Source organism: Halichondria panicea, chromosome 7 (assembly GCF_963675165.1).
Source record: "Halichondria panicea chromosome 7, odHalPani1.1, whole genome shotgun sequence".
Taxonomy (NCBI): domain Eukaryota; kingdom Metazoa; phylum Porifera; class Demospongiae; order Suberitida; family Halichondriidae; genus Halichondria; species Halichondria panicea.
The window spans coordinates 2,102,500-2,116,416 of record NC_087383.1 but is presented as its reverse complement, the minus strand read 5'-3'; the positions used below and the strand labels follow the sequence as shown (position 1 = coordinate 2,116,416).

Genomic DNA, 13,917 nt, shown 5'->3' with positions numbered 1-13,917 from the left:
TAGACAGCAACATTCCTGCCAGAGTGCCATCTACATATGCTCTAGTCCTCACGTCAGTTTGCTCTCCAGGTGAGAGCTCCAATTTTTCAAGATAGCCTTTGTGAACATTGTCGAAACATGCTGCTAACTCGGGTAGATCTGGTTCCTTTATTACTGTATTGAGCTGCTCATCAGTCAGTTTCATTTCTGTCTTCAGATCGTCAATTGTGAGCTCTGAAAATAGATAGCAAGCACACAAGGTTAGCAATCACCAATGAGGGTTTTATGCTTTAGCAATCATTGGGTTTATCCTTTATAGGAAACATGACAGTCTTTATACCTTGGTTCTGCTCTTTAGTGGCCATTCCAGTAAATAAATCTGTGCCTTGCAGCTAGCTAGCTCTAGATTTCTCTGAAATATATTATTGAGTGTTGTTGTTTTTGCATGACTTGCAAAAAAAGTGGGTGTATCTCAGATATCTAAGACTGAGATACACCCACTTTTTACATTCACCACCACACCCACCAAAGACATATTGTTTTCACCCACAGAGCTAGCTAGAGCTAGAGACAAAACCTGGCTCCATTGCTAAAGTATTACAGCATTCTCCCAATGGAAAGATGGTGAGTCAATTTATTAGCCATAGATGATTGTCTGGTTCATCTCTTGGTTTATGTTACCTTGTAAGGTACGTCGTGGATCATGTTTTCTGTTCCTTTGCACAGTTTGAGGCTGAGAATGCTGCCTGTCAGTAATGAACCCGACGTATTCAAGTAAGAAATGTGATTACCGTAAGACCTTTAATTAAAGCAACACTTTTTAAAACTTATTGAAGCCAGAGATCGCTTCTTTTGGAGGTTGAAATCATGTTGAAGACCTGGTGTCCATTATTTAGAGGGTCTCATCTAATTGGAGGTACATGTAACTCTACTCAGTCTACTTGCCTCGATTTCTATAGCCACTTAAAAACGTATTTTCCAGTGAGTTAGAATCTTTACTACTTTACTAGGGTGTGCCTACATTTACCTCCATTTAGGACGCGGCATTAAAAATTAATTGTCAACGCAGCTGTCGCTACTTTTAGAGGTCATAAATTTACCTAACCTCGAAGGTGTCCTCTCTGGTGAGTGGGTTGGGCAAGTGTGTACCTACAGCTGTGTACATGTAATTATTCTTAGCCAATTTTTTGAGAGGCCGCTAATAACAAGAGTCCCATAATAAGAGAGAGAGAGTATCCAACGTAGCATAAGATGTATTTGGAAAGTAGCGTAACTTCCTGCTTTGTAACTGATCAATTTAATTGATGACGTGTTTCAGACAGGGTGTCACGTTACTTTCCGAATATATCTGATGCAAGATAGCGATGCGTTCGATACTCTCTCTTTTTTACTATGAGCTCTTGACTTATTGTACTGCTCCCAGGGTACATGTATAATATGGATCAAGTATGTATGGTCGACTTTAACTGAGCACCCTTGTATTAGCCATAGTTATAAGCACTGCAATAATTATGTCCTTAGACAACGAACTTGCATGTCTGTTTCTGAGGTACCGTATATCTTCTAATTTATCGCCTCAGAAACTTCTAATTATCCCTGACACTCTTGCCTGCCAATTTTCGTTGTTCTAATACAACGGACACTCTTGTGCTTTAATATTACATTTGTCCGGACAATACCTTGAAAAGTTGAGTTACAGTCATAACCAGCCAGTAATACTTAGAGTGCTGCAGTTAGATAGCTTTGAGTATCTAGTTTTAGATAGCTATAATAGTGCAACTATTCAGTCGTACCCTGTTCTATTAAACTTAGCTCACTCGTATGCAGCTGCATGCTAATTATTCCCGGACACTTCGCATGCGCTATAAAAATCTGTTCCAATTATACCCGGACAATTTCCTGTCCAGAACATAATTATGCTGTACTTTATCTGGTAATCTGCTTATTCAGTGTCTTCTAACTTTATTGCATGAAACTCTTTTCTCAACCTCAACTTAAATCTTCTGTCACTTGCAGTTGCACCTCGAGGGGAAGCTCAGAGTTCTGGAGAATTGGACCAACAGCTGTGATAAGTCAGCGCTACCAAAGGTGAGCTCAATCACTTTAAGAATAAATGTCTTTGAGCAGTAATTGGTCGCCAGAGTTGAGAGAGCTGAGATCTCACTAGGGAAAAGTAAAATTGTTTCTTATATAGTTTTGATCGAGTTGGTAGAAGAAATCATATTTTCAGAAGGCCCTAACACCTTGTAGGCTTTAGCTGATATGAAGTTGTAGTGAGCCTCCCATTTCAGACACAAACAGTCCAATTAAGATCTTCTTATCAGAGAGTACCTGCATTTCATGTGACTCATCAATAGTAACTGAATGCCATGGCCTACCATTGATGCTCACAACAAAAGCCCCTTGCTGGTACATTGCTAAGGTAGTGGTGGGCATTTCAAGCAAATCAGCAATATGGGTGTGAGATTATTCTCTGATACGTTTGATGGTCAAACGCTGTGAAAATAGATGCCATTTTCTTTATGCATGATCCAGCCAGTGTGTATGTGGAGGGTTGGGCAGGTTATCTAGAGGAGCAGAGGAGCAGATGTTCATTTGTATACTTTTAGATTCGTTAAAATGTTGTACACCAAGTGGTGTGTGGTGTTTTATTGGTGAGCATTTTTAGTTAGTTATGTGGTACGAATAAAATAGTGCATGTATTTCGTGCTTGTGCACAGTTCAATTCCAGTGCCTTACAATTCTCATTCTCCTCACAGCAGCTGTCCAGACGGAGGACCATGTGTCCGAGTCTTCTCTCACGTGACACTACGTCCCACCAGTCCTGGTCTGAGGCCCCTCCCCCCACAACCTCCTCTCTCACTTTATCATCACTCAAATCCTCAACCACGTCCGTATCTTTTGCTCCAAGATCATGTGACGAGTCCTTCAAAGTGCACTTCACTCCTACCAGGTTCATGAAGTTCCTGAATGAGCAGGAGGTGAGAGGAGGAATGTTTTCATATTTTACTTTAATAACCCTTTACCTGTCAATGTGCAATGTTGTTTGAGAGTAGATTTTACCAAATGCATTAGTTTGTTTTCATACCTCCTAGATTGGCAGTGAGAAGAAGTCCAGTCCTCTAGACAGTATCAGAGGGCCTCCCTCGTTCCTACACCACCCACAGAGGTGAGAGATACACATGTGCAGTGGTTAGAATATTCACTGGACTTTAATCAAAATCGATCTACTATTTGCTAACTACAGTCCAACTTTAAGCTGACCTTTATTTCAAAGTGGGAGAATACCATTAAATTTCATTGCCAGATTTTCAGTAGTTGAGTGTACATGCACGTCACTGTTGTATGTCGAGTATTCTCCACCTGGCAGCAACTTATTGATGTTCCCCTGTCAGGTTGAGGAGAAGAGTGAGACCATTCAATGTCTAGAGGATGACCTGCTGAGGGAGTTGGAGGAGAAGCTGCTCGAGAGGTCTCAAATCATGGACCCGGGTGTCATGGCTGAGAATTGGAACTGGCTAACAGCAACTCAGATGTGAGTTTTGCATGTACATGTTTGCACTCGGTGAATACTGTATAATTATGCCTTGAGGCGTAGCCGCACGAGGGATACGGTAAAGCTGACTGTGTGTGTGTGTGTGTGTGTATTCCAGCTGTAACTGCTCAACGGTTGCAATGCGACAAAAACTAACAGCTTCTATGGCTTCTAGCCACGTTTTCTTGGATTTAGTTTCGTGGATTAGCAAACTAAGGCTTCTTTCTCGAGTTATGACTAGTTTGACCCACATTGAAGGCTGTTGCAGTCTCTTCAGAATCTTTCGTAGAATCATCTGTTCGCACAAAATTTCTATTCAACTTATAAGTTAGCCTTGCACTAAAGCGCTAGCTTTTTGTTAGCTAAGAGCCAGAAAAGAGGTGTTATTAGCTATAGACTATAGTAGCCATTTGTTCTCTTTGCAGACACCCATTATTCTTGTGTAGATTTAATACGCATGCACGCTCATCCCCACATGTGAGATAATCCAGATCCTGATCTACTTTTTCTTGGGATTCTGGTAAGAAGCCACAAGCATGACAATGATTATAGAATAGATAACAATAGAGTACACAAGTCTGGTAACAATAGATGCATGTAACACCAGTCTTTTCTACTTTGTGCAAATACTACTGAATATAAGCCTCATGATCCAAATTCTCTATTACTATTCTGTACAGATTGTGCCTTTGACAAAGGTTTGCTCCCACTGTTTGGCTACAGGTCATATAAATAACATGCTCTATCTTTGAAGATTGATTATTCATCAAGCCATCAGATAGGCTTCTGTTTACATTCAGCTCCTCTCCTATTCTATTTGTAATTCAATTCTGTCAACAGTAATACATTATGTAATTACCTCTTCACCTCTCTAACACTCTCATAGTTTGAGAGAAAGCGAAACATGACGAGAGGCATTAGCACAGCGCAGCTTGCAGCACTCGTTAATACATGTACAGTAGACTCTTGTTAATCCGGCACAGTGAAGCTTGGCCAGAATAGCGAGGTGGTTTAAAATATCCACGGCTTAAGGGGGGAATGGACCATAAATATATGTTCCACTAATCCTGCCAAAACGTCAGTAGTGTTTACATCATACCCAAGTTTTTACTATCAAAATGTAGCTTTTAGAGTACACTGTTAAGTGTGCTTAACACAAACATATAACTCGTACAGGGGGGGGGGGAGTTACAAGGTATGTTTCAAAATGACTTAGGTTCATTTGTGAGTTTTATCTTTGACAGTTGTGGTGTAAAATAATCTAATTCATAGATAGTACTTGTCTGTGGTTGTGGTAAATTGTGAGGAATTTTAATTTTGTTGGATCAATTGTGGTCAATGTTGTTTGGGAGTACCATAAGCATTCCAATCATAGAACCAGCCTCGATTAGGACGCCCTCTTTCATTTTTTTTGGTACATTGTTTCTAGAATAATAAAAATTTTTTACTGGTTCTATAATGAGAACGATTACGGTAGATCTTTACCAAATGCGTATTGTGTTTTCTAGATTGGCAGTGAGAAGAAGTCCAGTCCTCTAGACAGTATCAGAGGGCCTCCCTCGTTCCTATACCACCCACAGAGGTGAGAGATACACATGTGCAGTGTTTAGTGTCCTTTAATCAAAATAGATCTACTACCGTATAGCGTGTATATTTCGAGGGTATAAATGTTCGCAGTTTTTGCGGATTGAGCCTGTACCGCGAAAATTTATAATAGTAGGCGTGTTCAGTATTATGGATTCGAGGCTAACGGTGTGTAGGTACAGCTGCATGTTGATGTGCGCATGCGCCAAAAGGCTGGAACTCAGACCACGAAAATAAAATCCGCGAAATCCTTTGTAGAGGTCCATCCGCGAACATTTATACCCTCGAAATAATTATACCCGCTATACGGTATTTGCTAGGCATTACTTTTTTTTGCTAGTGAGCTGCATTTCAGAGCATTTAGCAATTGATCATGTATATACTGTATGATCTATGCTCTGAATAGCTGATCTGATGGTGTACTGTGTGATTACACGTACGCTACTATCTCTTTATAATAGTTATTGCAACAACCCTGATAGCAGATGCCTATTTAATACCTAACTACAGTCCAACTTTAAGCTGACCTTTATTTCAAAGTGGGAGAATACCGTTAAATTTCATTGCCAGATTCAGTAGTTGAGTGTACATGCACGTCACTATTGTATGTCGAGTATTCTCCACCTGGCAGCAACTTATTGATGTTCCCTTGTCAGGTTGAGGAGAAGAGTGAGACCATTCGATGTCTAGAGGATGACCTGCTGAGGGAGCTGGAGGAGAAGCTGCTCGAGAGGTCTCAAATCATGGACCCGGGTGTCATGGCTGAGCTGGTGAGAGAATTGGAACTGGCCAACAGCAAGGGCAGATGTGAGTTTAGCATGTACATGTATGCACTCGGTGAATACTGTATAATTAATACATGTACAGTAGACTCTCGTTAATCCGGCCACCCTTGGGACAGTGCAACTTGGCCAGAAGAGCGCGGTAGTTTGCATTTCAGAAAATAGCCGCGGCTTAAAATCAACCTACCTCGAATATTAATGACTAATTTTGCGGTTTTGTCTCGAGGATAACAAATAAAGATAATGAATCATTTCCTCTCTATTACAATGTAATCCCACAGCTGTGTTTGCTCACAAAACGGTTTACCTTTTTTATAACTTTCATTGTAGTGTTCATGAGCATCCCGCTTCCTACGTCTCATTGTACACCCCAACCACTCCCCCCACACACAGTTTTTTTGCTAAACCACACCCAAAATGTATACGTATAAAATTACTAGTTTGGGGCAGCAAGTATACAGAATAGCGAGTTGGCCACATTTCAAGCCATACTTCAGAGAGTCGGAATAGCGAGAGTCTACTGTACCTTTATTATAACTACTGTACCACTACCACGATGTTGTGATGGTTGTATCTGTATACCTGTGTGTGTGTACATGACCACCATGCAATCTATTACCCAGTCTGCTGTGCAAGAGAGACTTGTGATGGCGGAAGAGCTCAAGAAGGCACTGGATTGCTGTAAGGAGTTGAAGCACAGCAGTGTGCCTGCAGTGGACGGGGTGGACATATTCGAGTGCTACAAAGTAACGGGAGAAGGAAGAGTACTTGAAACAGGTGATAAAGTGGTACAGTATACCGTACCGTACGTATAGCGTCCTGGGTATAGTTTCCGTGGGCAAGCTAAACCTTGACGAATATTTATCACTCACGAAAACGTAGGCATGGTTGACCGGAACGCATGCAATGCAGTGAAGCAAAGGGAATTTGTACACACGAAATCACTGGTGCACCACGCCTACGTTTTTGTCTCGGATTTTTTATCCCACGAAAATGACCTGCTATACAGTATGTACTGATTATGGCTTAGGCAAAATACACAATGGAGTCTGTTCCGTGAGTAATCATTCCCTAGAAGTGAGTGTCTACTGTATGTATGAGACTGTGTACAGTGTAGTAAGAAGTTTCACTCTTACAAATGAATATACCGATAATACGTGCCTAAAATTTATGCCTGTGGGCTTACATTACAAGCATACTAGTATTAACAACATGTCCAATTAACAACGCCATCACGCTATAGTATAGGTGTACATAAGAAATACATGCATGTACCATGATTGTGACCTTTCTCCAAGAAGTAACCCATACAAAGTGCCCACCCAAAAGGTCCACCTATAGCAGTACGCATTAACATGCTCCTTTAAAATGGTTTCAGTATATTGCTGCAAGTTTCTTAGCCATGCAATTTTGAGAGGCTGCTAATAGCAAGTAGACTGATCATGTGACAAGTCCTAAGTACACCAGGTTTATGAAGTTCCTGCATGATCAGGAGGTGAGAGGGAATGTTTAGCAGTTGCTTTATGTAGCTGTTTGTGTACATGTATGTGTTTAGTTTCCTGTCATAAACACTGTTTGTACATGTACGTGTTCTATGCAAAAGTACTTAGTGTGATTCTGGCGCCTTTGTGAAACTTAATTATTGTAGTCTTTGAGTAGACTAATAGTGGCTGTATTATAGAGGATGACCTGCGTGACCACAATAGACTGCACGGTTTCACTGCATTACTAGTGTTTATGCTTCCATAATTATACTTCCCCTTTATTATGCAGCCCCATGTTGACTACCTCCCTGGTCAAGTGTTTGAGGGCGGTGGCTGACACCTGTCACGCATCAGTGCTAGAGACGGCGTTCCCAGGGCAACAGCTGGATATCGCCCTACTCTGGCATTGTCTCGTAGATCACCATGCCAACAAAGACAAGATTCCTCTCGACACGTACGTGGTGCATGTGTGTGTGTACCTTGGTATGTTCAGTGTGCATTTGAGGTATACTTGTCAGTTATACATGTAAGTACATGTGTGTGCATATTTTGAGCTTTGTCTTAATTTTCACTGTGTACACAATCAATGATAGTGTGGTTGTGTATAATTATGGTGTACAGTGCTTACAGGTCATGTACACGTATTTATAGAGTACTGCACCGTTAACTCCTCCCTCCCCTTGTGTAGTGATTGGGTGAGTCTGGAGGCTGTCGGGCTCTCACTGGGTGTGGTTTCGAAAGAATTCCTCTCTAAAACAGTCAACTCCTCTTCACCAATCTCCTGGAACTGGCCAAAGCTCTCTGCACTAGCCCTGCTAACACACTCGCTTTCTACCAACTCGTATTTCTCCTGACACTGGAATTCTCTTATCAAGGGCTCTCAGATATACTGGTCTTTCCTACACCAGCTGCAAGAGCTTGCTGTGAAGGAGAAAGGCCTTGAAGCACATCACAGAGTGGTGCTACATGCTACAGTGGCGGGTGTGCTGCATCTAGCGTCCAAGATTAGTCGAAATGAGGTACTCAAGATGACGCACATCGATGGAGTGATTGCTAAGAGGAGGGAGACAGCTCCTAAGGCTATGGTTGGACATTCTTCTAGAAGGGTGAGTGTGTGTGTATGGGGGGGGCAGTCTTCTAAAGGGTGAGCAGGGTGTCATACAGGGGGGAAGGGGGATATCCTATGGTCCCACTATGTACATGCACTGCCTATGGTCCCACTATGTACACGCACTGCCTATGGCCCCACTATGTACACGCACTGCCTATGGCCCCACTATGTACACGCACTGCCCACTATGTACACGCACTGCCTATGGCCCCACTATGTACACGCACTGCCTATGGCCCCACTATATACACGCACTGCCTATGGTCCCACTATGTACACGCACTGCCTATGGCCCCACTATGTACACGCACTGCCTATGGCCCCACTATGTACACGCACTGCCTATGGCCCCACTCTGTACACGCACTGCCTATGGCCCCACTGTGTACACGCACTGCCTATGGCCCCACTGTGTACACGCACTGCCTATGGCCCCACTGTGTACACGCACTGCCTATGGCCCCACTGTGTACACGCACTGCCTATGGCCCCACTGTGTACACGCACTGCCTATGGTCCCACTGTGTACACGCACTGCCTATGGTCCCACTGTGTACACGCACTGCCTATGGTCCCACTATGTACAGGCACTGCTTATGGTGGTCCCACTATGTACATGCACTGCTTATGGTCCCACTATGTACATGCACTGCTTATGGCCCCACTATGTACACGCACTGCCTATGGTCCCACTATGTACACACACTGCCTATGGCCCCACTATGTACACGCACTGCCTATGGTCCCACTATGTACACGCACTGCCTATGGCCCCACTATGTACACGCACTGCCTATGGCCCCACTATGTACACGCACTGCCTATGGCCCCACTGTGTACACGCACTGCCTATGGCCCCACTGTGTACACGCACTGCCTATGGCCCCACTGTGTACACGCACTGCCTATGGCCCCACTGTGTACACGCACTGCCTATGGTCCCACTGTGTACACGCACTGCCTATGGTCCCACTGTGTACACGCACTGCCTATGGTCCCACTATGTACATGCACTGCTTATGGTCCCACTGCTTATGGTCCCACTATGTACATGCACTGCCTATGGTCCCACTATGTACATGCACTGCTTATGGTCCCACTATGTACATGCACTGCTTATGGCCCCACTATGTACACGCACTGCCTATGGTCCCACTATGTACACGCACTGCCTATGGCCCCACTATGTACACGCACTGCCTATGGTCCCACTATGTACATGCACTGCCTATGGCCCCACTATGTACATGCACTGCTTATGGTCCCACTATGTACATGCACTGCTTATGTTGTAAAGTTTAAATTTGAAAGGGTATCATATAATAATTGTACACATCCATTTTGTGTATGTACATCTCCTGTCTGAACTTTTGAACTGTACCATGTGCTAGATCAAAATGGATATGATGTACCGTATAGCGAGTATATTTCGAGGGTATAAATGTTCGTGTTTTCGCGGATTAGGCATGAACCGCGAATTTAATATTGCATGCATGCTGCAAAAAGGGCGCTATACCACGAAAATTAAATTCGCGAAAACCTTTCTAAAGGCATTTCCACGAAAATTTATACCCTCGAAATACACCCGCTATACGGACGTAAGAGGCTTTTTCTCAACTGATCTGACTGATACATGTAGAATAATCATTATAGCTACATGTACTAGATCTCACTGTACAATTTGGTACATCTTTAATTTTTCATGTTTCCAGGGGGGAATTTTGGGAAATCCGAGGGCTCCCACCCATCTTCATGAAACCCTGATTGTAACCACAGCCACTTGAGATACAATGTGCTAGCCCCTTGTAAAGGTACTTGATAATTCATTGCAAACATCCTAATTTAAGATTTCACGACAGCCAGGGTTTATACCTTTATGTATAGTGATGTAATAAGTAATAAGAGGTGTGGTCAGCATTTTTCGGTGCACGTACACCTTCCCCCCCCCCCCCAAGTTTTTATCCTATGAAACCCTGACAGCATGTGACGAAGGTTGAACAGAACGCCTACTACGGTTTTAAGTATGGAGTTGCATACTCTTCCTAATGAAGTTGTTGCTAGTACAGTGGTTTTCCTTTGCAAGAGCACTACAACCACAATGTAGTGATTACCTCTGTCTGTGTGTTATTTTAATCCACCCATATACACCACCCATATACACCACCCACACATCACAAAATCACAGTAAAGTGATGCATCTTACAGACTATCTATACTGCAGACTTTCACACAACTTAAAGAGTATGTACTCTACTTGCACAGCATTATCATTCCTCCTACTCATTTATACTTGATGCTCGAGGTCAACAAGCTGCTTCTGGGAAAATCCAATTTTAGGCAACACAAGTTCCTTTCAGATTTAATTCACTACATATGCAGCGGTAGTTAGACTCGGATAAAATGCATAGATAGTAAAAGATAGTAAATACAGTCCCTCAGCTCCCTATACATACAAGTTTTAGCTCATATCATTTTGCCACAATGAATCAAGCAACAAGTTAGCTGAGCTACATACCATCGCAATCAATTCAGTTAGACGAAATATGAGGAGAGTTGACGTACTGTACAGCTGGAAAATTTGGTAATTATTTGGCGAATGCAATGCAATACTATTTATATATACAGTGACGTTGTGCTAACTTCAACGTATACTCGGGGATCACGTCTCGTAATTGCCGGTGAAACCGCACTTCCTTGTTTGGAAGCGACTAAGTGCTTGCAAACCGCAGCCCTGTATTGTGTATAACACGTGTAGGGATTCAACCACTTAAGTGACTCTGCATATATGGAAATGCGGTCATAACCACTTACGAAACGTGATCCCCGTAGTCAGCCACTCCTTCTCTTATTTATGGGCTCCTGTTAATACTGACAATCATAACAGAAGCCAACCAAAATACTGATTATACCCTAGAACTAGACTATAGAAACTAATAGAACCGGGGAGGATTTGATATGGAGAATGGTCTATCAACACCTTGTGCTGAGACTTGCATGCTGAACGAAAAATTGTTACGCTAAGGAACCTGCAGATGGCTGGCTCGCTCACTGTGGTATATCGGTTTGACCGATAATTCCAAACATATTTCTGTATAAGCAGCAGGCTTAAACTATCTTTTGTGATCTGTCAGTGTTTGAGGTCCTTTGCAGTACAGTTTCTTCAGCCTTCACACTGCTTTCCATACATTCAGTGGACGGTTAGTAGCTACATGTATATCATATCTGCTGGTATATGCAAGCTAGTCCCCGCCCTAGCCTCGATTCAAGGCCGATTAAAATACGGCCTGGTACCTATTGCAGGGGTGATAGTGCGCATGCGCTTCAAATTACCTAGAATATGGGTAATCGTACTACGAACGTAAAACCTTAGTAAATTACACAGGAAATTAGTCCGTTTACTAAAAATATGTTCCGTAATACTTTATCTCTATGACTGAGTTCTGTAAAGCTGTGGCTTATGCCGTCTATTGCGTTGGTCTAGAAGGCTTGAACACTAGTTTTAAGACAGAAGAGGCTCTCATCTACGTCTAGGATGGTCCTATAGCCGGGTTGTCTTCGCAAGTAGCAGTTTGAGGTACCATACACTTCCCATAGCCTGTACAGATCCAAGGTAAGACATCCTGACCATACAACCGTCATAGAGGTAGATGAGAGCCCCTTCTGGCTTTAGACTAGTGTGAAAGCCTTCTGGAACAACGCAATAGAGAGCTAAGCTGATGTACAAAGATAGAAAATAGATGAGAGAAAGAAAAAGGGGATTCCCCAGATTCTGGAGAATAAACTAACGCATGCGCACTATCACCCCTGCAATAGGTACCAGGCCGTATTTTAATCGGCCTGGAATCGAGGCTAGTCCCCGCCCATTCTCCATTTCAAATGCTCACCATAATTTGTATGTGAGTTTCCATATATACCACCAAGAGTAGATAGTGAGAGCATTTACTATAATATTGATGCCACCTTATAGCGGGTAATTTTTAGGGTCTCGCAGATTAGCCATTTTTGTAACCCTCAAAAAGTACCCATTTAACATACAAGTGCTAGAAGCCATCATTGCTTAGGACCACATGTTGTTTGCATAGCAACATTTTGTTGTTTTGTGGTAATGCAGTGAGCAAACAGCTGTACCACTACCACATGGTGGTTGTATTACCTGTGTGTGTGTGTGTGTACATGATCGACCACCATGCAATTTGAGTTTGCATGCAGCAAAAATGCAAAAATATTCATCATGATAATGTGTGTAGCTTTATGTTATGTAGCTTTGCACCTCCACCGAGGCATCAGCACCCGCGGTGCTTTCATTAATACATGTACCTGCAATTATATAACTACTGTACCACTACCACGATGCTGTGATGGTTGTATCTGTATACCTGTGTGTGTGTACATGACCACCATGCAATCTATTACCCAGTCTGCTGTGCAAGAGAGACTTGTGATGGAGGAAGAGCTCAAGAAGGCACTGGATCGCTGTGAGGAGTTGGATCGGAGCAGTGTGCCGATGGGGTAGATATTTGAGTGCTACGAACAACAGGTGATAAAAGTGGTACAGTATACCTGTAAGAAATGTGATAACCAAAACTGAATTTGTAGTCAAATAGTTGAAAGTGTGTATGTACGAATGATGGTCATGTGATGATGCCATGTGTGTTTCTACCTTCTACTAAAGTATCGTATGATCTAAATTGCACATTAGCTATTTTTGTTGCCATGCAGAGGGTATGAATATACATACACTCATTGTACCCCCCACAGAGAGTTCTTGCGAGCATCGACAGTGGACCCCCTGGACAGAAGGCTGGGTATCGACAAGTACTCTGACGTGACCAAGCCAATCATCCATACATCAGCGTTGATATGCTCCACCCACTCTGTGAGTCTCCGTATACTTGAGTGAGAGTAGCCATTATACTAGCATACTTCTATTAAACAACATGATAATCATCACATGTGCCATTAATTGCTCTGGTACGTACTTTGTCCACTGTTTGACTGAAGCTCAGACTCTACTACTAATCTAGACTTTAACAATTCCTCCAGTGTGAGGCTATTAACTTATTTTTATGCCCCAATCTTCATGCAGGGGCGTAGCAAGCAACTTTAAAGTGGTCAGGCCAACTTACAATCAAAGGTCAGCTGCTTTTCTACTATTGGAACTTTTATACAGTGGTGAATTTTTTACCTAAGAAAAAGGTCATCACTTTTCCTCACCAAAACAGCATGCGCATTATCACTTACAATATTTACGACCATTACCTACCCAGCTGCAAAAAGTGGTTAGGCCAAAACCTGACCAGCCTGACTGCTTGCTACGGCTTTGATCTTATGTGCAACGTTATGCTATAATTATGTGAAAACATTATTTCTTACTCGCCCAGGTTCAGGTTCGGAAATGTTGTGTTTGAGATCACGTCAGGCAGATAGAGAAGGTGGAGCTGG

The 13,917-nt window shown here is 42.7% G+C and overlaps 2 long non-coding RNA genes across 5 annotated transcripts in view; both read left to right on the top strand.

Annotated features, from left to right (window-relative positions):
• Positions 1-13,917, top strand: part of LOC135339200 (uncharacterized) — a 130,126-nt gene that overhangs the window by 100,385 nt on the left and 15,824 nt on the right. The gene's annotated exons all lie outside the window — the stretch shown is intronic.
• Positions 7,641-12,572, top strand: LOC135339232 (uncharacterized). Its single transcript, XR_010395942.1, has 3 exons — positions 7,641-7,818; positions 8,053-8,470; positions 10,188-12,572. It is a non-coding gene; the product is annotated as an uncharacterized LOC135339232 (long non-coding RNA).